General features: G+C 40.1%; 2 protein-coding genes across 3 annotated transcripts in view; one reads left to right on the top strand and one right to left on the bottom strand.

Moving 5' to 3' along the window:
- The window catches only part of KCTD20 (potassium channel tetramerization domain containing 20), a 35,035-nt gene extending 24,895 nt beyond the window's left edge, over nt 1-10,140 (bottom strand). Inside the window, exons 1-2 of one of the 2 annotated variants that reach the window (XM_080805599.1) lie at nt 9,965-10,097; nt 8,559-8,630 (exon numbers count right to left, since the gene is read on the bottom strand). The gene's annotated coding sequence lies outside the window, so the exon portion shown is untranslated. Of the gene's footprint in view, nt 1-8,558; nt 8,631-9,964 lie in introns of both variants that reach the window. The other variant, XM_080805598.1, reaches the window with a different exon arrangement.
- A 97-nt stretch (nt 10,141-10,237) lies between these two features.
- PXT1 (peroxisomal testis enriched protein 1) overlaps nt 10,238-22,249 on the top strand; it is a 49,856-nt gene continuing 37,844 nt past the window's right edge. Inside the window, 1 exon segment of the mRNA XM_080807103.1 lies at nt 10,238-10,322. The gene's annotated coding sequence lies outside the window, so the exon portion shown is untranslated.

Raw genomic sequence — 22,249 nt, 5'->3', positions numbered from 1 at the left:
TCCAAACATCATGTTAGAGGCACATAATGCCAGGTTACCCCACTATAGGGGATATGTTTGATCACCAGTTAAAGGTGAAACTATATTAATAGCCTACAAAATAGAATTTAAGGCAAAAAACTACAAAAGTTGGGGAAGGCATAAAATTCAAAGATGGGGGCATCTGGGTGGCTCAGTGGGTTAAGCCTCTGCCTTTGGCTCAGGTCATGATCTCAGGGTCCTAGGATCAAGCCCCGCATCGGGATCTCTGCTCGGTCGGGAGCCTCTCCCCGCCCCCCCCCCCGCCCCAGCCGCCTGCCTCTCTGCCTACTTGTGATCTGTCAAATAAATAAATAAAATCTTAAAAAAAAATTCAAAGATGTCTGTTGGCAGGACCACTTCTGTTCCTCATTTCTTCTACGCTGGAAGAGAGTCACAATGAGAGAAGAAATGCAGGAGAGAAGAGGACAGAAAGGCTGGAATTCTGTTTCCACTTCCCTTTTCTTTCCCTCTCCCCAATGAATTGCTGAGGCCATGCTAATAGGCTGGCAGATAAAAGCACAATGACAGTAGTGACAAGATCATAATTGCGTGGATATATTTTCCTGTCTTTTCTACTTGACATCCCCAATTTACTGCCCCCAGTACCTTTTTGTCAATATAACTTAGGTCCAAGAACGGGTTTTGTGCACAAAGACTATATTATAATTACTTGGATTTAAGTTAAGACTTAAGACCTTGTGTTCAATTTATAACTCAGATTGCCCTTACTCAGTTTCTTTTACAAATTTATCAAGTTAAAAAAACTACTGTACTAGAAACAAAAAAAATTTAAATAATATAATAAAAATTGTTATACTTACCACCCAGTTTAAAATATAAAACATGATAATATATTAAATCCTCTATAGCCATTACCCTAAGTTTGGTATTTCCATCAGATATTTCAAACTATATCTACAATCTTCATATATACTCTTTTCTTGTTTTAGCACTTCCGCTGCCTACCAAGCAAATCTTTAAGCAATGAAAAAACTCTGGCAAATCTAAAAAGTTAAACTGATGAATCTAGTTTATCTCAAGTTCTTAAATATTGCAACAGTCTCAAACAGGTCTCAAACAGCAACATTTTCTTCCATTCTTAAATGAATAATCAAATCTAAAACCCAATTACTCAAGAACACATTCTACATTAGAATCACAAATGAATCAGTTGAGATTGTTGAATATGTCAAATTGCTACAAACCCTACATTTTAAGTACAGATGGCCATGAACTTTATTCACACGTATCATGTGCTACATATGGTTCTCAGTACTTGATGTTATTTTTAAAAGATTTTATGTATTTGAGAGACAGAGAGAGCGAGTGGCGGTGGGAAGTGGGGGGGAAGGGCAGAGGCAGGCTCCCCACTGGGCAGGGAGCCCGACAACAAGCACGGGATTTGATCCCAGGACTTTGGGATCATTACCTGAGCCAAAAGCAGATGCTTAACTGACTGAGCTACCCAGGCGCTCCATAAACATTAAATAGTCAAAAAACTTCATGAAGTAGGTGCCAATACAACCCTCATTTAATAGGTAAGGAAACAGAGGAAAGTTATGGAACGTTCCCACAGTCACACAGCTAATAAATAGTGGAGCCAGGTTTAGAACCCAGGCTTCTGGCTTCACTGTCTACTGTTACAATCACGCTGTGTTACCTCTCCTATAGGTCTGATCTACTTCCCGATTTCTATCTAAGTTGCACAGGTTTGGAGATGTAATTCCAAGCCCAAGATCTGGGGCCTGGGTATACAACCTCACTGTGACAATAATGGGCATATATAGCACCTTTTCTGTTTATATAGTTGAATGGACTTCTAAATCAACTAACTCCACATGGGGATTGATTTTACAGTATGAATTTCCCAGAGTTCAAAGATCTTATCTAATTCTGCTTTAACTTTCAACTTTTATCACCTAAAAACTGCACAGATGAAATTCTGTAATTTCCACACAGGTGTTTCTATCTTTTGATTGGATTCAACTAGTTATAGTCATGCTAGTGACACCTTTAAGCTAAGAACAATTCAGGGCACCTACAGACCAGGAAAAGCTTAGGATTCCTAAGAAAAAGCCAGTCAACGTATTATACAATCTCCAGGGTGAGGTTCCTAATGTCCAGGACACTCTCTTCTTGTTAAAAGCTTATAATCCTTTAAAGGAAGAGACATAAAATTAAAGATTACTTTGGCAAACTTCCAGGAAATATCCAAGGGCCATACTATTACCAATGTCTTAAAAGGAACAGTGCAAGGCAGTGCAATTAAAAAACTTAAAAATGTATCAGTCAACACAGTTGGCCATTTTATTGGAAAAAGCTAAGTGAATGTACAGCAAGAAAGATCTGAAGGTCTTGGGGGACAGACCCATGGATCAGTACTGTAGCTACAGAACATGTTGAAAATTCTGGAGACAACCCAAAATCACTATCAGAAGATGGTTCAAGGACCAGTACCAATTAGTGTCAAAAGTTTTCACTGAATTCTTAGCAGAAATGAGGACAATGCAATCTACACATACACAGAGAGATCACTCCAGTTCAAAGACAGTGGGCATTGACTGAGACATCATCAATCTAATAGTTTTGCAGGAAAAAGTAGTACTAGCATATTAGATATATACATGATTTTAAGATACATCATGATTTCAAAAATATTAAAGTTTGAACTGAAGTATAAATTATAGTATATGTTAATGTAATGCTTTCTTGGGAAGGACAGTCCTTTATATCTAGATTAAACCTCCAACCCTTTTTTGGTATTAAATGTCTTTTATGAAATAATGAGGGCAGATAATGATGGCCAGATTTTTTTTTTTTAAATGTACGAAGATACTGGCCACCTTTTGATGCGCTCCCAATTTCCTTCCCCACATTTTACCAATCATGAATCTCAAAAAATCTGGATCCCAATAATCTACCTAGAACTACAAAAATACCTCTACCAGTTTAGTCCAGTCTACCTAAAAATATCAAAAAATAAAGAGTTTCGTGCTTTGCTCAATTACTAAATAGCAATCCTTGGGGAAAATCTTTCCTTCTTTTTGAGTTGAGCTGAAGTCTGCCTTCCTCCCCACACCCACCATGACGTCCATGTTTCGTTTTGGTCTTATTGCCTGGAATCCTTCAGAAAAATGGATAAAACAGAAAAACAACTGCTTGAAGGCATCAGACAACTAAGTAAGGAGCCAAGACTTGAAGATTGGAGAGAAGCTAAAATGGTCAGTTTCATATGTAAACTTGCTTAAGCTACAGTCTTAGTTCAATCAAAACACTAATCTCAGGGCCCCTGGGGAGTTCAGTGGGTTGAGCCTCTGCCTTCGGCTGGGGTTATGATCTCAGGATCCTGGAATCCTGGGATCCAGCCTTGTCAGGCTCTCCACTCAGCGGGGAGCCCGCTTCCCCCTCTCTCCCTGCCTGCCTCTCTGCCTACTTGTGATCTCTCTCTGTCAAATAAATACATAAAATCTTAAAAAAAAACCCACTAATCTCAATGTTACTGTGAAAGTATGTGATACATGTGATTAAAAGTCCATAATCACTTTAATTATGGAAGATTATTTTAGATAATCTGAGTGGGCCTGACCCAGTCAACTGGAAGGCTTTAAAAGCAGAATTCAAGTTTCTCTAAGAAGAAATTAATCTATGGATTGCAGCTTCAACTCCTCTTCAGAGCTCCAACCTGAACATCCTTCCTGATGGTCTAGCCCAGTCCCCACAGTTCTATAAAGCCAACTTTCTGTGATAAATATCTTAACATATATTAGGTGTGTGTCTATGTATTTATAGATAGAGGATATATGTTATTGTGAGGTATATACACACAGAACCATAATCTGTAATTAAAACCTTTCAAAAAAGAAAACTCCAGGACCAAATGGCCTGACTAGCAAATTCTTCCCTATCTTTAAGGAAGAAATTACACCAATCTTATACAAACTCTTCCTGAAAATAGAAAAAGGAGGACTATTTCCCAATTCATTTTCGGAGGTTATTTTCTCTCATAAACATAAGCACAAAAATCCTAAGCATTATTAAAAAATTAAATCCAGATACATAAAAAGGGATAATACATTATGAGGACGGTTGGCTTAACATTCTAAAAATCAATTAATATAATTCACCACATTAAAAGACTAAAAAGAAATAGGTTTTATTTTATTATTTTTTAAATAATAAAGCGAGAGAGGGAACACAAGCAGGGGGAGTGGGAGAGGGAGAAGCAGGCTTTCCGCTGCACAAGGAACCTGATGTGGGGCTTGATCCCAGGACTCTGAGCAAGAGAAGGAACACAAGCAGGGGGAGTGGGAGAAGGGCTTGATCCCAGGACCCTGGGATCATGACCTGAGCTGAAGGCAGATGCTTAATGACTGAGCCACCCAGGCACCCCAAGAAATAGATTTTAGATTAATAACTAAAATAGCATGAAACAGTACTGATTTATTAGGTTTAAAAAAAGGCAGGTTGAAATAAATATATTCATAGAAAAAAGACTGAAAATACTAATTATTCTCCCTTCACTGTAGGCTCATGATATATGTGTGTGGTTTTTTTTTTTTTAGATTTTATCTGTTTATTTCAGGGAGCACGAGGGGTGGGGAGGGTCAGAGGGAGAAGCGGACTTTAAGTCTTTTCTAAGGAAAAACATTCTGGAATTGAGTCACACATCAGGCTCCTTGCCCGGCAAGGAGCCTGCTTCTCCACCTGTTCGTGTGCTTCTGCTCCCTTTGACAAATAGGTAAAATCTTTTTTTTTTTTTAAAGATTTTATTTATTTGACAGAGGTCACAAGTAGGCAGAGAGGGAGGCAGAGAGAGAGAGAGAAGGAAGCAGGCTCCCCGCTGAGCAGAGATCCCGATGCGGGGCTCGATCCCAGAACCCTGGGATCATGACCTGAGCTGAAGGCAGAGGCTCTAACCCACTGAGCCACCCAGGCGCCCCAAATAGGTAAAATCTTAAAACAAAAAAACCCCAAAACAACATTTTAATATTTTCTTGAAGAATTCCGTTTTTAGATACGTTTTCCTTTTTTTCCATTTTAAAAGTTATAACACATTCAGAGACTTTGGAATATTCAATAACATACAATTTAAAAAACACATATTATGGGATGCCTGGGTGGTTCAGTAGGTTAAGCATCTGCCTCCTGGGATCATGACCTGAGCCAAAGGCAGATGCTTAACCTACTGAGCCTCCCAGGCACCCCAGGATGTGTTTTGTTTTTTTTTTTCCCTTAGAAAAGGCTTAAAACAGTTTAAGAAAAAAAATGTTTTAAAGTTTAAAAAATATATTACTACATAAGAGATTTTAAAATTAAGAAATATGCTTATCAAACAAATTAGTAATTTATTAGGTTAAATATATGGAATAGTTTCTCAAGCAGATTCTTGCTTTAAATCCAAATGCAATGACTTAATGCAGAGGCATGATATGTTTCTTAGGGTACTTGACAGCAAGAATGGTTCTAAGCAACAGGTGGAAGTTAGGATAGGTAGGCAGGCACAGAGAAAAAGGATGATGCTGCTTGAGCCCCAGGGTATAGGGCACTCAACAATAAGGGCAATGGAACATTCAGATTACCTGGCATATAATTCCCTAAACAGAAAATAAAAAGTAAATAATTCCCTGAACTAATTGTTATGAGCTAAACTTTGTATGTTGAGGTTTCAACTCCTAAATCCTCGGAATGGGACTATTTGGAAAAAAGGACTTTAAAGAGGTAATTAAGGTTAAATGAAGTTATTAGGGTGGGTCCTAATCCAATAGGACTTTTAAGAATTGGAAATAAGCACATAGACACAGGGAGAAGGAGTCCATCTACAAAGCAAGGAGGCCTCAGATGAAATCAATCCCGCCAACATCTTGATCTCAGACCTCCAGCCTCCAGAATTGTAGGAAAATAAATTTCTGACGGTTAAGCCAGTCTGTGATACTTTTTTATGGCAGCCCTAGCAAAATGATATACACATACAACTGCGAAAATTAAATTTCAGGTTCTGCCACCAAAAGAGATTTAGGACAAACACATAGAAGGAATCTTACATAGTTTTATGTATAGACTGTGATCTTCCTATAGAACTGTAAATCACTAGCTATTTTAAGGAAGTCAAACTTTAATAATCTTGTCAATAATCTACTGTAACTTTCTTCTAATTTTAATAACTGCATATGCTATACAAATATAAAATACTATTTAAATTTCATTTGTATTTGTTACTTTATCTGATCCTTACAACCTTTTCCATGAAACAAATAAAAACCAAACCCTCTAGTCCCAGTCACAGATCTTTGCACTATATCCCAGTATTTTCCAAAATTTTCATAAGGCTCCCCATTTTAGTAAGAACAGAGATAAAGTTTATATCTATATTTATCATAAGGACAATCTGAATCTAAAGAAAAGAATATCTTAAAAAAAAAAAAAGCCAACACTTCCTGAGAATTTACTGTGTCAGGCAGTTCTAAGCACTTTACATGAATTAACTCGACCCTAATAACCCTCTGAGATCGTAACTGTGACAATCTCTATTTCAGAGACCTAGAAACTGATGAGTACTTTATCCAAGTTAATAAATAAAGGAACTAGGATTTGAACCCAGGAAAGACTGACCTCAATGCCCACATTCTGAACTGCCACCCAATGAAGTATAATGAGGGCACTATTGAGCATAAATCTTAACGGCTTTGGAGGCAGGCAGATTTAAGTTTGAACAGTGGTTCTGCCACTTATTATGGGTATGACTTTGGGCAAACTTAAGCTCTTTGTACCTTAAGATTCCTCAGCTCTATAATGGAGGTAAATAAGACAATGGATACAAAACCATTTAGTACAGTGTCTGGCACATAATGTCTAACAATTAAGCCCTTACCCTTCTAATCTACTTTCATGAATATACAAGGAGAATAGGAGAATCCAACAATGTTTAATTTGAGGACTCCAAGCAAAAATATCAAAAGGTTCTCCTGAGACACCTAGGTGGCTCAGTTGGTTAACTGTCCAACTCTTGGTTTTGGCTCAGGTCATGATCTCAAGGTCAAGGGACTGAGCCCTACACAGACCTCTGCACTGGGCATACAGCCTGCTTGGGATTCTTGCTCTCCCTCACCCTATGCCCCTCCCCCACGTGTGTGTATGTGATGCATGCACTCACGCTCTCTCCCCCTCTCAAAAGAAAAAAAATTATCAAAAACTTTTTTTATCCATACTTATTTCCTTCCTACATTCCAGAAATGCATGTCATTAATCTTATTTCCCCTAAGAAAACATATTAAATCAGATTAGTAGTTAGATCAGTTTTATATGGTCTCCCACAGAACATCTAATAACTTCTATAAGGACAAGTATGGTTACAACTTTAATACATTCTGGACGTTGCTCAAACATCTAATATTTAATAAAAATTCGCCAATATACTTAACCTTTACTGAATTCTTAAAAAATATTAAGTTTGTAATGTCTCTTGGGATTACAAGGTAACCATCTGTTTGCTCTTATTTGAACTTCTACTACTTATTTCAAGCTTCAGAGTCCTTAGTACTCTCACTCCAGGATTTATATGGTTACATCACATTCTCCTTCAATCTCCATTTTTCCAGAAAATACTACTTTTGTAGTCATGTGGAAGTCTCTCCATTTTCTTCTTCTACTTAGAACAGAATTTCTTTCAACCTTTTCCATTTTAGAAGCATCTTTCTTGAGAATATTTAGCGGGAAGAACACTGGGCTAGGAGCCAGGGGTCCTCACCTCTGCCATCTCATCTCTTTATCTGAAAGATGAGAGGACTGCACTAGATAAATTTGTAATAGCTTTCCTTATATCTTTAAGCTTCATATTTCCACGATTCTGGGTCTTCCCGCTAGAAGTCATTCAGCATTCCAACAACTTTCCTAAACTTTTTACTCCAGTTAGCCAAAGAGGGGCAGGCATGTTCAAATTCAGGGGCAGGGGGAAGACACAATAATCAGGAAGTCTGGAGTTATAGAAGGAAATAGTGAACCAATTAGAAGAAGATTAGTAAGAGATATGAGACAAAAAAGATGTCAAAAACAGAAGTCAAACAGCCTAACTCTAACCTCATGCCTACATATCTATTTAAGAGGAACTAAGAAAGAGAAAAAGCTTTCAGCAGTAGAGGTTACACAGTCCTCATTTCCAGCTCAAGGGAGCAATGCAGCTGTGTGCCACCTTCGCAATGTTGTTGCTAACGCGGCCCCCTACAGGCTTTGCACAAAATAGGCATTACTGGGGTATTTAATGACTGAATTAGAGTTCACCTGAACTGAAAGCTCTCATAAATGCTACCAGTACTGCTAGGTACTATGAAATCTGAGGACTCAAGCGAAATTACATGCCATTGGCTGCCCTGGTTTTAAAGAGAAGACTGAGACTGAGTCAGATGGGATGCCAAGATGTGGCCTGATGGCACTGCTTAAATTCTGAGGATGCTAAAAGCAGCCCCAGAAGGAACAAATACAGATTAGTACTATCTCTAACCCACCAAGGCAATATCAGAATATGTATGAAAGTCGTTTCCTACCCTGGTGTCAGAGTCCAAGAAAGCACTAGCTTGTTTCCCTCTGGAGAGGCTGGTTTCTTGACTTGTGACTGGCTGGAAGGGAGGGGAGAGTAAATCAACAAAGGGATGAGGGAGGTGGGCAGTTCTCAAGATTCCCAGGCCAGCCTTATGGTGGTGTTTCTCAAAGTGTGGTATACCACACCAAGGATCAAGGTGCCTGCTTAAGACGCAGTTTCAGGGACTCATCACAGATCTCTAGAATCAAATTTCTGGGAGTGGTACTCGCATTTTTAAGGAGCAAATTTACATTTGAGAACTACTGTCCCAGAATGGGGGTGGGGGATGGGAGGTGGGGATGGGGTAGGGATGGGGACAGGAACTAAGGTGAGGTTCTTTTGACTCTGGATTCATTACATATGACTACTCTACTTTGTTTTGGGGACCATTAAAAAAAAAAAACCCTCAATTTCTCAGGTAACACCTGCAGCTAGTACTCTAACAGTTCACCAGGGCACAATGAAAGGGCCTGGAAAATGCATTTTCATGAACTGGTTAAAGAGTTCCTCCACGGCCTTGTTTACCATGTTTGTTTGTTCACTGGCTTCACTGGTTTATTTAAAAATAAACCGGACCAACCCAGGAATTTTCAGAAAGAATCACAAACTCCAAAATATAAGAGGTTTTTGTTTGGGGGTTGGAGGGGTTTTTTTGTTTGTTTGTTTTGGGTGTGTGTGTGTGTGTGTGTGTGTGTTGATAGTGCAGAACCAGGCTTGTAAACCTGAAGTCACTGCCTGCTATAAAAAGTAGGATTTCACTCAAAAAAAAAGAGAAGGTCCCCGGTTAAGGCTCAGCCCAGCTCTTCTGCACTCGGAGCTTCTAATGAAAGCCAGTAATTTGTGGGTGGCAGAGAAGGAAGACTCTGAAGGAGGGGTGGGGAGTGAGCAAGACGCACTCTCCACTCCAGACAGAGTTTGACAAGAAGTCCCACCAACTACCTGATTTTTAATGAGTCCCATTAGCTGCCAGAGAAAAACCGGGTCTGCAAATGCGTTATCATTAACACTCGGCGCTACCGTCCTCGCCCTGCTGGCGGGATAAAAACACCCCAGGCCTGCAGAAAACAGTCAAGTTACTCTTTAGCTGTCCCCGCGACTGCGTTTACGATTTCCATAAAAGGCGACACCCCTTTCCCGGATTGTAAGACTATCCTCAACACGAAAACGGGCCGCCGAAACCCACTTGCGGACATTTTTCCTCGCGGATTTCAGTCCCGCGGCCTTACAACTGGGGTCCGACCTGGAGGGCGCCCGCCCGAGCGGCGGCCTGAGGAGACGGCTCCCCCAGCCCTCACGCCCCCCGACACAAAGGCAAAGCCCGGGCCACGTACGCCGCCACACTCACCCTACCCGGCCCCGAGCCACACTTACCTGACGCTCCCCGCCGCGCTCTCCGGCTCGGGGCCCGAACCCAACCGGGAGGCGCGCGCACTCGGCGCCGCGAGAAGCCACCGCGGGGACCCGCCGTGCCGCAGCGGCGCGCGCCCCCCGCCCTGGCCGGCGCGGCCACGCGGCTGAGTCACCCGGAGCTTCACATTAAAAGTCCCCTCCGCGCGCGGGGCACGCCGGGAAGGCCAAGCTCCGGGCCCGCCGCCTGGGGCGGCCGTTGGTAGGTAACCTCTTTCTTTCCCTCCACGCCCACGGGTCCTGATGGAGGACGCGCTCGCACCTGCACTGCGGGGGTGGATTCGGTTTCTGAGCTGCGGATGCCCCCTTTCAATTATTAAAGGTATAAAACGGAACGTTAGTAGCTACCGGAGTTGTAAAATAATCTTGCGCAGCCCCAGGACAGCTAATGCTTAAATGACATTGTGGCGCCTCCTTGTCTTCACGCATTTGGGGCAGAGGGTCTGTAGTAAGAATGACGGAGTTCCTTAAACACGTTTTGCTTAGAAGCCCCTATCCTGGGTATGCATTCTGACCAAAGAAGAAAAAAAAATCCTCATTTTTCTCAAACTTTGAATTAATGAAACCACATGGTATATATAGCAAACAAAGTTGAATTACAAATTTTAAATCAACCGAAAGCAAATTATTGGAAAATTGGCTGTGTTACGAGTAAAATATTTCAACACTCAAAAAATATTAACATACGGTCAATGTCCTATAAATTGAGGGCTGAACACGTAAAGGAAGGAAATATCAGTCCTTATTGTCCTGATTTCTAGGGATTTTTTTTTAAGATTTTATTTATTTATTTTGACAGAGATCACAAGGAGGCAGAGCAGCAGGCAGAGAGAGAGGAGGAAGCAGGCTCCCCGCTGAGCAGAGAGCCAGATGTGGGGCTTGATCCCAGGACCCCGAGATCATGACCAGGGCCAAAGGCAGAGGCTTTAACCCACTGAGCCACCCACGCACCCCCGGGATTTTTGTATTTTTAAAAGTAAGTTATACTTACTATGCAAACAGTTTTATTTTAAAATTGTTGAAAACTGGGGCAGCTGGGTGGCTCAGTGGGTTAAGCGTGGGACTCAGTTTCTGCTCAGGTTGTGATCTCGGTCTTGGGACAGAGCTGGAGTAGCGCTTCCCGCTGAGGGGGAAGGCTACTTGTCTTCCCTTTACTCCTCCCTCACCCTCTCATAAATAAATCTTAAAAAAAGAATAAAATTGTTGAAAACTATGTAAATTAATAGCATGATTTCTTAAATGCTGAGTCAACTTTTTTTTTGGTTGTTGTTACAAAAGTCTCTAGAAACTAATTTGAGGCCAAAGATTAGGATTAGAGTTAAAGTGGTAGGAATATGAGAAAATTGTTTTGACTCTCATTCTAGTAGGTTGCTATAGTGTATATGGCAAAACTGCGTTATCAGGGTCAAAACCTTTAATTTTATTTTTTTTATTTTTTTTTAAATATTTTATTTATTTATTGGACAGAGAGAGAGATCTCAAGTAGGCAGAGAGGCATGCAGAGAGAGAGAGGAAGGGAAGCAGGCTCCCTGCTGAGCAGAGAGCCCGATGCGGGGCTGGATCCCAGGACCCTGAGATCATGACCTGAGCCGAAGGCAGAGACTTAACCCACTGAGCCACCCAGGTGCCCCAAAACCTTTAATTTTAAAAGCTGAAGCTATACATTTTTTCATTATAATTTGACTTTAGAGGTCTTCCAGGATCTTAGGATCCAAACTTAATAAAGTAGAGGATTGTTCAAACTAATACCTTTATTTCCATTTCTATAAAATACAATATTATGCCTGAGAGCAGAAAAGAAGGAAAGGAAGAAAACCTTCTTGATATTCCTGCAGGATAGTTTTTTTTTTTTTTTTAAGAATTTATTTATTTATTTGTGGGGGGGGCACAAGCAGGGGGAGCAGTAGGCAGAGGGAGAAGCAGGCTCCCTGCTGAGCAAGGAGCCTGCTGGGATCATGACCTGAGCTGAAGGCTATACTCAAGGGACTGAGCTACCCAGGCATCCCTGCAGGATAGTTCTTGAAGCACATTCTTCCTTTCTGGAAAGTTTTCTCTCTGCAGATTTGTAACACAAAAATCTGGCAGAAAGATCAAACAATCAGGCGAATGACTGTGTCTTCTAATTAATAGCTCAGACTAAATTGTTATATTTTTGTCTCTACTTTCATGTCATAAATAGCGTATCAGACCTGGCACTTTCTTGCAGTAGACACCAAGTAGATGAAGTATGAGAAATGTATATTCACAGAAAGCACTGGTATATGCTGATTTTTATCATTCATTTGTAAATTAATGCCTCTTCAAACCTGAATCTCCCAGATGCATTTCTGTCTGAAGCTGAAACCCTTTCTCATGTCAGATTGGCAAACCTGGAATTTTCCATTACCATGATGGCTAATTCAAAAGGCAATACAGTTCATACAATTAACTGTGTTACGTCTCCTTGAATATGCTGTCCACTACCAGCAAATATTGCAAAGCGCCTTTTCTATTATTTCACATCACTTAAACTTCTCATCAACCCTGGGGGATAGATTTTATTACTCAAATTTACAAATGAGGAAAACAAGACATAAACAAGTTAAGTATCTAAGGTCATTAAACTACAGAGTGGTGCTGGTGGTTTGAGAACTTGGATCATCTGACCCCAAATTTTGCTCAGCATCCACCGAGCGTGTGGCAGTTCTCCCTAATTGCTTCCAGGTGAACTCCTGAGACCTTCCAGTAGGCACCTTAAATGCCTTCAGCTGTCAATACCAAACAACTCCATCTTAGAATGAAAATTTTTAAAAAGGATTTTATTTATTTATTTGACAGAAAAAGGGGGATCACAAGTTGGCAGAGAGCCGGCTAGAGAGAGAGAGGGAAGCAGGCTCCCTGCTGAGCAGAGAGCCGATGCGATGCGGGGCTCTATCCCAGGACCCTGAGATCATGACCTGAGTGGAAGGCAGAGGATTAACCCACTGAGCCACCCAGGTGCCCCAGAATGAAAATATTTTTAAGGTAATAGCTGGTATCAGTTATTGTGTAAGAAACTAATTATCCTTTCTGTATACATCATATGTAGTAAATGTAAAAAAAATGCAAAAATCCCAAGATTTCTGAACTCTCAAAGTAATCATGTTTGCATTTTTAACTAAATGATCTAGATTTTATGATTTCTGGATTACTGCAGACATATAAAATTAGACTTTTTGAAAGAATAGTCACTTTCATTTGGAAGTCCAAAACTGTGCTCAAATAATAGATGTAAATAACTAATTTCTGACTTTTGGGGGTGTGCTGGAACCCTGCAAAATAGATTCACAAGAATCCTTTTTCCTTTACTCTATCAGTTCACCTTTGTTAACAATCTCTTCATGAAAGTCACAAAGGCTAATGACCAACTGGAAACAAAGACTGGATCTTGAAAACATTAACAACTAAAGGATCACGAATTTGAGTTTCTAGTGGCTGGAATTTGCTACTGGATCCTTGTTAGTATAAATGTGCTTTACATACAAATTCAGTGAGTCTTTTAGTCTCATTTATAATGTCTCATCTGCAAATTCAACAAACACGTAGCACAATCCAAAGGTATAGGACCCCAAGAGAATTATGTAGATAATGATTATAGGATCTCTCCTCTAAAGGAACTTATAAAAGTTAGGTTTGGTTATGTGGGTAACCAAATAAGAGATAAGGGTAAGTGAATCTAGTTAAAGTATTCCACTATTAAGTAAAGAGAAATGATAGGCTATCCCAGTTTTGTAATTCCCTGTGAATTAATAGATATAGGCATTATGCCTCAGCAGCTCTTAAGATAATAAAAAGGGAGCTGGACATTCTGTACCTCCTGAGGGAAGACCACACCACCACTTAAAATGCTACTAAAGAGATTGAAGCTGGATCTGATGCAGACTTGAGATACAGCTGCCAGTTTGTAGGAAACACAGGAATATGTTGAACTGTACCAGGATCATACAATCTGCAAAGTCCTGACTGGGAAACTCTACAAGTCAAAGGGCCTCCGTTCTTTAAGAGATAAATCATAAAGTCGAAAAAAAAAGACTTAAAAGATACAAAAAAATTTTTTTTTTAAGTGTGTTGTATGTGTTGGGGGAGAGACTGTACTGTCTGGGGTGAACATTTGGGTGGAGAAACCATTAAAGAAAAAAAAAGTGAAGGTGATACTACAAAGGTTAGGATCATGGTCACTTACAAGATGGTGGTGGCCGGGAATGATTAAGAAGGGACACTTACTTAGAAGGAGCTTCTGAGGGAAGGTAGCAAAATTCTGTTTCTTGACCTGGTGATGGTTAGTTACAAGGGTGTTTTCCTTAAAATAATTTATTAAGGCGAACATTTCCTTTATAATATCTTCTGTTTCTGTGTTTTATTTTATGGTAAAAAGATTAAAAAAAAAAAAAAGTTGGAGGGACAGGCCAGTCCTACCCAAGAGCTGAAATGCATTTTCTCCACACCTAGCTATTTGTAAATATATCTGTTTGGTTTCCTGGAACAATATTAAGGTGAAATTATTTTTAAAAGCAAAAGGCTTTAAAAAAAACCCTGAATCCTTTGAAAGACAATCCACATTGTAATACAGTTTTGAATTTTATTTAGATACTTTTTTTTTTTAGAAGATGATGGACAAGTAGGTAGTAGGGTATGTTTTGAATGTTAGAGAAAAGGTGAATGGAATGGTGGAAGATAAGGAACAATTTCTTGAGATTTAATGGTTAAATTCCAATAATGGTCAGGAGAGTGATCTATAACTTTACCCATTGAGATTTTGCCAAGGGCAGGAGCTCCCTCCCTTGCCCACCCACATGTGAGGACAATTCATCTCAGATTTCTGTGACTTTTTAAAAGGACATAGAACGCTCAGCTTGAGATTCAAGAATCAAATAAACCTTTGTAAATAGAAGTCCTGCTGGGAGTCAGAATGGAGGAGTCAGAAAATGTAGAAATATGTTATCCTGAGGCTTCAGCAGAGGCTGAGTGTAAACTGATAATATGTTTATCTGTCATTACTCCTGTTACAGTTTGCAAACAGACTGACCTTCGAAATCCCATGCACCAGCTCTGTCAACACACATTGCCTCTGTTTATAAACACACAAGTCTTATCCTTGAACCCAATACTAAGAATGCTGGGAAGTTGTTTTTAACTTCATACGAGTTTTAAATTAATTGCATCTGAAAAAGAAAACAAATAGGCCCCAAAATATACATTCTTCAAATTAGGGTTTGAACTAATAAGCTTTAGGCTTGCAAAATAGACTCCAGTTACCACTGAGCCACCATAGAAAACCAGGAGATTCTTTCACCTTGTTCAAATCATACCTCCTCCTTTCCCCAAACATTCACAGTGACTGATATAAGGCAAATTTACCAAAGCATGTGTCCTGGCCCCTCACCTCCACTCTTTGGGAAACTTTATAATGAAAAATGAACAGGGATGGCTTGGTGGCTCAGTCAAATGTCCGCCTTTGGCTCAGGTGGTGATCCTGGAATTCCGGAATCTAGCTCCACATTAGGCTCCCTGCTCAGCAGGGAGTCTGCTTCTTCCTCTCTCTGCTTGTGCTCTCTGTCTCTCTCTCAAATAAATACATAAAATCTTAAGGAAAAAAGAAAAACGAACAGATAGTAAGATAAATAATAGGAACTAAGTAGATTCAGAAGGGTCTCTTCTGCTTGCTAACCAAGAGCCCAAAGTGTTCTTGTTTATTTAGAGTTACCATGCCCACTTGGAAGCACATCAGTGTTTGTGAATGTCCAAAGTACATGAAAAAGGAAGTACAAAAACATGAAGTGATATCAGATTCATAAGGCAGTATGATGTAGTGCAAGAAAATATCGGAAGAAGAGCCAGATGACCTCAGTTTGAGGCCATTCCACCAGTTACTGGCTGAGCAAGTCATGCATAAGCTTGGGTTTCCTAATTTGTAACATGATAACTGACCTACCTTTGCCTTGAACATAGTAAAAAATGTATGCAAAAATCCATAATCTCAAAGCACTAGAGAAATTCAAGGTACTATTAATGTTATTTTTTACTTAAAACAATTTTTTTATTGAAGTATTGACTATTAATGGCAGATATACACATTCCATCCGAACCAATATTATCTTTAAAAGGAACACCCAGGAGCTCCTGGGTGGCTCAGTTGGTAGGTGGCTGCTGTGGGCTCAAGTTACGATCCTGGGATGGAGCCCCACATGGGGCTGCCTGCTCAGTGGGAAGCCTGCTTCTCCCACTCCCCCCTCTCTCCCCTACTTTTGTTCCCTCTCTAGCTGTGTCTCTCTCTGTCAAATAAATAAATAAAATCTTAAAAAAAAAAAAAACTCAAAGACTTTTTTGGGGACATATAGTGGTCCTCATTAATGTCAACCATAAATAGTTTATGTATCAAAATATACTGCTTTCCTTAACATTATGCAGTGTGAATGAAAATAAACCATGTTATAATGATAAAATAGTTTCAGTATTTTTTTTAGCCATAGTCATTGGTAATAATTGAATTACTTTTAAAGAGAATTTAACATCTTTTTTAATTTAAAATTTTTATTTAAATTCAATGTAGAACATATAGTCTATTTTTAGTTTCAGGGGTAGAATTTAGTGATTCATCAGTTGCATATAATACCCAGTGCTCATTACATGAAGTGCCCTCCTTAATGCCCATCACCCAGTTACCCAATCCTCCCCTTAACATCTTTTCTTAAGAGGGCATTTGGTTCTCTATCTGATGTGTGCTTTCTAGTGCAGTTTTGTAATGGTGTAGTAAATAATTGTTCCTTGTAGATTCTTTTTTTTTTTTAATTTTTTTTTTTAAGATTTTATTTATTTATTTGACAGACAGATCACAAGTAGGCAGAGAGGCAGGCTGAGAGAGAGGAGGAAGCAGGTTCCCTGAGGAGCAGAGAGCCCGACGCGGGGCTCGATCCCAGGACCCTGGGATCATGACCTGAGCCGAAGGCAGCGGCTTTAACCCACTGAGCCACCCAGGCGCCCCTAGATTCTTATTTTTAAGGGTTGCCATACGTGTGCACACACACCCACACCCACACACATGCACACCCTCTCTTGGCTGAAGGAATTATGGGAAATTACTAACTCAGTCCTTCCTTAGCCGCTGTTTGATTTTTTTTTTTTTTTTTTGACGTAAGCCCAAAGTAGGGCTTGAACTCACAACCCTGAGATCAAAGGTCACATGCTGTACCATCTGAGTCAGTCAGGTGCCCCCAACCACTCTTTTCAAATCACATGATAGCAACATATACAAAGGTTGAAGAGAGCAATTCAGAAAGTTTGTCTTTGGAATACTACTCAGCCATCAAAAAAATTGAAATCTTGCCATTTGCAACGACGTGGATGGAACTAGTGGGTATTATGCCAAGTGAAATAAGTCAATTAGAGAAAGATAATTATCATATGATGTCACTCATATGTGGATTTAAGAAACAAAACAGGATCATAGGGGAAGAATGGGAAAAATAAAACAGGACGAAATCAGAGAGGGAGACAAACCATAAGAGACTCTAAAGCATAGGAAACAAACAGGGTTGCTGGAGGGAGTGGGGGTAGGAGGATGGGGTAACTGGATGATGGACATTAAGGAGGGCACATGATGTAATGAGCACTGGGTATTTTTTTAAAAAGATTTTGTTTATTTGACAGAGAGAGAGACAGCACAGGCAGGGGGTACAGCAGGCAGAGGGAGAGGGAGAAGCTAAGCAGGGAGCCCAGTGTAGGGCTTGATCCCAGGTTCCTGGGAATCATGACCTGAACTGAAGGCAGACGTTCAACCAACTGAGCCACCCAGGTGCCCAGCACTGGGTATTATTATATAAGACTGATGAACCACTGACCTCTATCTCAGAAACTGTTAGGTCCGTAATCAAAGGAGCGAGACTGATACAAAGCAAAGGTCAAGCAAAGCTTTATTTCATGCCAAGCATTGAGAATCAAACTGGTCAGGGCCGCCTCATACGGAGAGGGCGACCCCTCCCTGCCTTACAGACTAAATTTATAGAGGAAAGGCCCTGTGGTTGGGCCTGGCCACACACAGGTGGCCAATGAGATTGTAGCACACAGAGAAAGCTGCACAGTCATGCTAGGTCACACACGGGTGGACAATTGAATTACAATTTACCCTAGTAGATATTTGAACTAGCCTATCACCTTGGTCAGAATTGGCGCCCAAAAGACGGGACCGACACTCCTTGGTAGTTAGGGAGACAGTATGCGCACCCCACTGATTGGATGTCTCCACCTGGCCTGACCAGGACTTTGTTACCTGGGACTGGTTTCCCTGACTTGCTTTTAAGTAAGTTCCCTGAGGGAGGGGGGCAGGGTCAGTTTAAGTTTTACTGCATAAACAACAAAATCACTGTTTAACCAGATGGAACCGCTCTGGCTAAATAGGCCCTTACGAAACTAATAATACATTATATGTTAATTAATTGAATCTAAATAAAAATTTAAAAAAAGAGTTTGTCATCTTGCTTCCGGTTTCTGAAGCACTCAACACTAAGTTTAGATAGCAATTTGGGGTATTCTCTCTCGCTTCTTGTAAATGCTGGTAGGCCCTAAGATGCTGAAAATTAGATGTTCAGGCCTTGGATAGGATAGCATACACAAGTACCCCTTGATTTTTGAAAGTTCGAATTATGCTACTTTGCTTTCACAAAAGACCCACATTTGTAGCTGTTTTTGCCAAATGAGAGAAATCCGAAGAGGATTTTCATTTTTTACAAGAAAAAAGGTAAAAAGCAAAAACAGCATTCAGTGTTTGTCTCACAAGAAACTGTTCAAGCAGCGTGCACCTGAGCACAAGTTTTTTCCCCTGGAACTGTGCTCAGCATCTCGGCATCAAGGTGCCATGGCCTGACCATCTGTGCTTTATCTCAACTTGTTTTGTGGATCTGTTAGCAAGATGTGTCCTTAAGGTATCAGAAAAGCTTAAGAGAGGTTATCTGCTTGGGTCTGGGAATGTTCAAAAATTTATCTACATAAATAACTGGTGATTTCTTCTTCTTTATGCCATTTTGGGTTACGAAAGTTTTCATGAGGACGCTCTACTTTCAGGTAGTGGGAGAAACCTGTACTTAGAAAGTGACTTTGAGAAGGAGTCAGATGAGAGAAGGCTGATCAGGCATCTGGTACCAGCCTGGTTGCCTGTGGGTCAGTCATTAGCTCTATATATCATTTCTTTTCATCTAAAAGGAGTTTTAGGGGACCTGGGTCGCTCAATCAGTTAAGCAGCTGCCTTCAACTCAGGTCATGATCCCAGAGTCCTGGGATTGAGTCCCCCATCGGGCTCCCTGCTCATCAGGGAGCTTGCTTCTCCCGCTCCCTCTGACCCTTCCCTCCACTCGTTCTCGCTCTCTCTCAAATAAATAAATAAATCTTAAAAAAAATTTAAGTTAGTAGTTTTAGATTAAATGATAGCTATCATTATTGGCCACCTTCCATAGGGTAGTGTTAAAAGATAAACTGAGGCACATTAAAAATTTTAAGAGTTTATAGCCATAAAAAAAGAATGAAATCTTGCCATTTACAACAATGTGGGTGGACCTAGAGAGTATTATGTTTAGTGAAATAAGTCAGAGAGAGACAAATACTGTATGATTTCACTCATACATGGAATCTAAGAAACAGTTGAGCCAATAAAACAAAACAGAAGTGGACTCATAGATACAGAGAACAAACTGAAGATTGTGGGAGGGAGGAGGGGACACATGAAATTGGTGAAGGGGATTAAGAGTACAATCTTCCAGTTATAAAATAAGACACAGAGATGAAACATAAAGGGTAGGGAATATAGTCAATAATATTATAACAACTTTGTGTGGTGACAGATGGTAACTAGAGTTACTGTGGTAATCATTTCATAATGTCTATAAATATTGAATCACTATGTTGTACACTGGAAACTAATACAATATTGTATGTCAATTTGTCTTCAATAAATATACATAAGTTAAAAAATTAAGAGTTTATTTTCTAGTAGACAGGAGCTCTGAGGAGTTGTAAAAATGAAAGACTTACAGGCAGAAGGGAGCAGGAACAAGGAAGTTATTACTTGGCAAAAAAAGCAGGTTGGTTGTTGCAAAGTTACTTTCCTTTAGAGGGTTTTTGGAGGGTGGTCTGTTAGGTAGATTACCTCACTAGTGCTGATCAGTGATTCCTGACTGACTGGTTTGAGATTCCTTTCCTGAGAGAGCCAAACCTGTAATTACAGCTCCATTTGGTAATGTGGGGCTTAGCAGAAGCAATCCCATTTTGCGCCTTTTGTCTTATTTTTTTACCAATAGGCAGATAGTAGCTCTAAGTCTCCCAGCAGCCTGGCAAGACAGGGTTTATTAGTCCCATGTTACAGATACAGAAATCAAGGCTCAAAGAGATGAAGTTATTTTAGGCCACATTAGGTGAACTCCATGGAACCATTTTAGCTTTGAAATTCTAGGATTACTGAGAAAATCCTACTTCTTAGTTTTCATGTTTCCCTTTTAGAAATTTCATGGTTTGGGATTCAGTCATGAAATGCCAAATGTGGAAAGGGCCTTAGAAATCATCAGTGTCAGGTTTTTCAGTTGTTAAGAAGGAATCTAAGATCTAAAGAGGATGAGTGATCAGCTCATGGTTGTTAACTTATTTTCCCTTCCGGGTTTGCCTATAATGAATACTCTTTGTAACCTGATTCTCTACCTGGGTAGAAATATATATTTAAGAAGGTGTGTCAGGAGGTGGAATTTGGACTGGGTTCCAAAAACTTCTTAAAGATGACCTTGGTTATGTTGGTAAATATTGTCTGTCCAAATAAGTGGAATAAGTGACCTGACCTGAAGGTCAGGTCACTGGAGGACAGTCCTTTTCTTTGGAGACGTATAAATTGAGGTAGTGAAACTTTCACCTAGAATCACCAACCACACTGAAAAATCAAAAAAGCATCACACATAATGAAAAAGGAATTTAATTGAGCTGTTAATGTGTCATCAAAAAAACTTAAAAAAATTAAGCACAAGTATTGATTTATTTTTACATTTTAAAATTATTTAAACACTAAAAACAGGATAAATTTCTGTAAATAATGAACTTTCAATAAACATTATAAATAATTATTTATTATGGCTAGCTAAGAGGTAGAATTCCCATGGAAAGAGGAGAGAAGAAAGAAGGAGGGGAGGCAATGCTAAATTAAAGAGAAAAGGGAGAAAAAAGAAAAGGAGAGAAACATGGGAAGAAAAATTAGAGCCGGAGAGAAGGAAGAGTGACTAAGAACAGTTAGGGAAGGGGGTGCCTGGGTGGCTCAGTTAGTAAAGCATCTGACTCTTGATTTTGGCTCAGGTCATTATCTCAGGGTCCTGAGATAGACCCCTGAGTTGGACTCTGTGCTCAGCCAGGGAGTCTGCTTGCTTATGGATTCTCTCCCTCCCCATCTCTCTGCCCCCCCCTCAAAAAAATTACAAAATGCTGGGACAATATAGAGAATGAATTATTTTAAAAAAGTTGGGTGCCTGGGTGGCTCAGTTGGTTAGGCAACTGCCTTTGGCTCAGGTTGTGATCCCAGAATCCCGGGATCGAGTCCCGTATCAGGTTCCTGGCTCCACGGGGAGTCTGCTTCTTCCTCTGACCTTGTCCCGTCTCATACTCTCTCTCACTGTCTCTCTTTCAAATAAATAAATAAAATCTTAAAAAAAAAAAATGTTAGGGAAGGAGAAGGAGGAGTCAGGAAGAGAGGAACCGGAAGTGAAGAAAAGGAGGAAGCTGGTCTTAGAAGGGAGAGAAAGATTAAGAACAGACTTGCCCAGCAGAGAAGAGTTAAGAGGGTTCCTTTTTTCATCAACAAATGTTTATTGCCTACAGTGTGCACTCTAATAAATTCGTGTCCTAGGAAAAATAAATATGCATTACTCTACTGCAAGAAGAGTTAATGATTTCATTTCTTTAGTAACCTTTCTATCTTCTGAGTATGAAAAGTAATTTATGCTCATTTAGAAAATTTGGAAAATAGGGAGTGGAATAAAGAATTGCTAATTCGTTTCTTTGGGAAAAGGGAGGGGGAAGAATCCCTAATTCTAGCCTACTGGCATTTTCCTGGCTTCTGTTTGGCATTCTTTCTGGTGCTCAGTTTGAGGGGCAGCAGCTACCCAGGGAAAACTCTTCCCCTGGAGATGGCAAGAAGTACAAAAGGGCAAACAGAGACACACACTAGGCCCCTTCAGGCCCAGGTTGGAGCTAGCACACTGTCATTACTGT

Source organism: Martes martes, assembly GCF_963455335.1.
Source record: "Martes martes genome assembly, chromosome: 6".
In the NCBI taxonomy this organism is placed as follows: domain Eukaryota; kingdom Metazoa; phylum Chordata; class Mammalia; order Carnivora; family Mustelidae; genus Martes; species Martes martes.
This window is presented reverse-complemented; position numbering and strand designations above follow the sequence as displayed.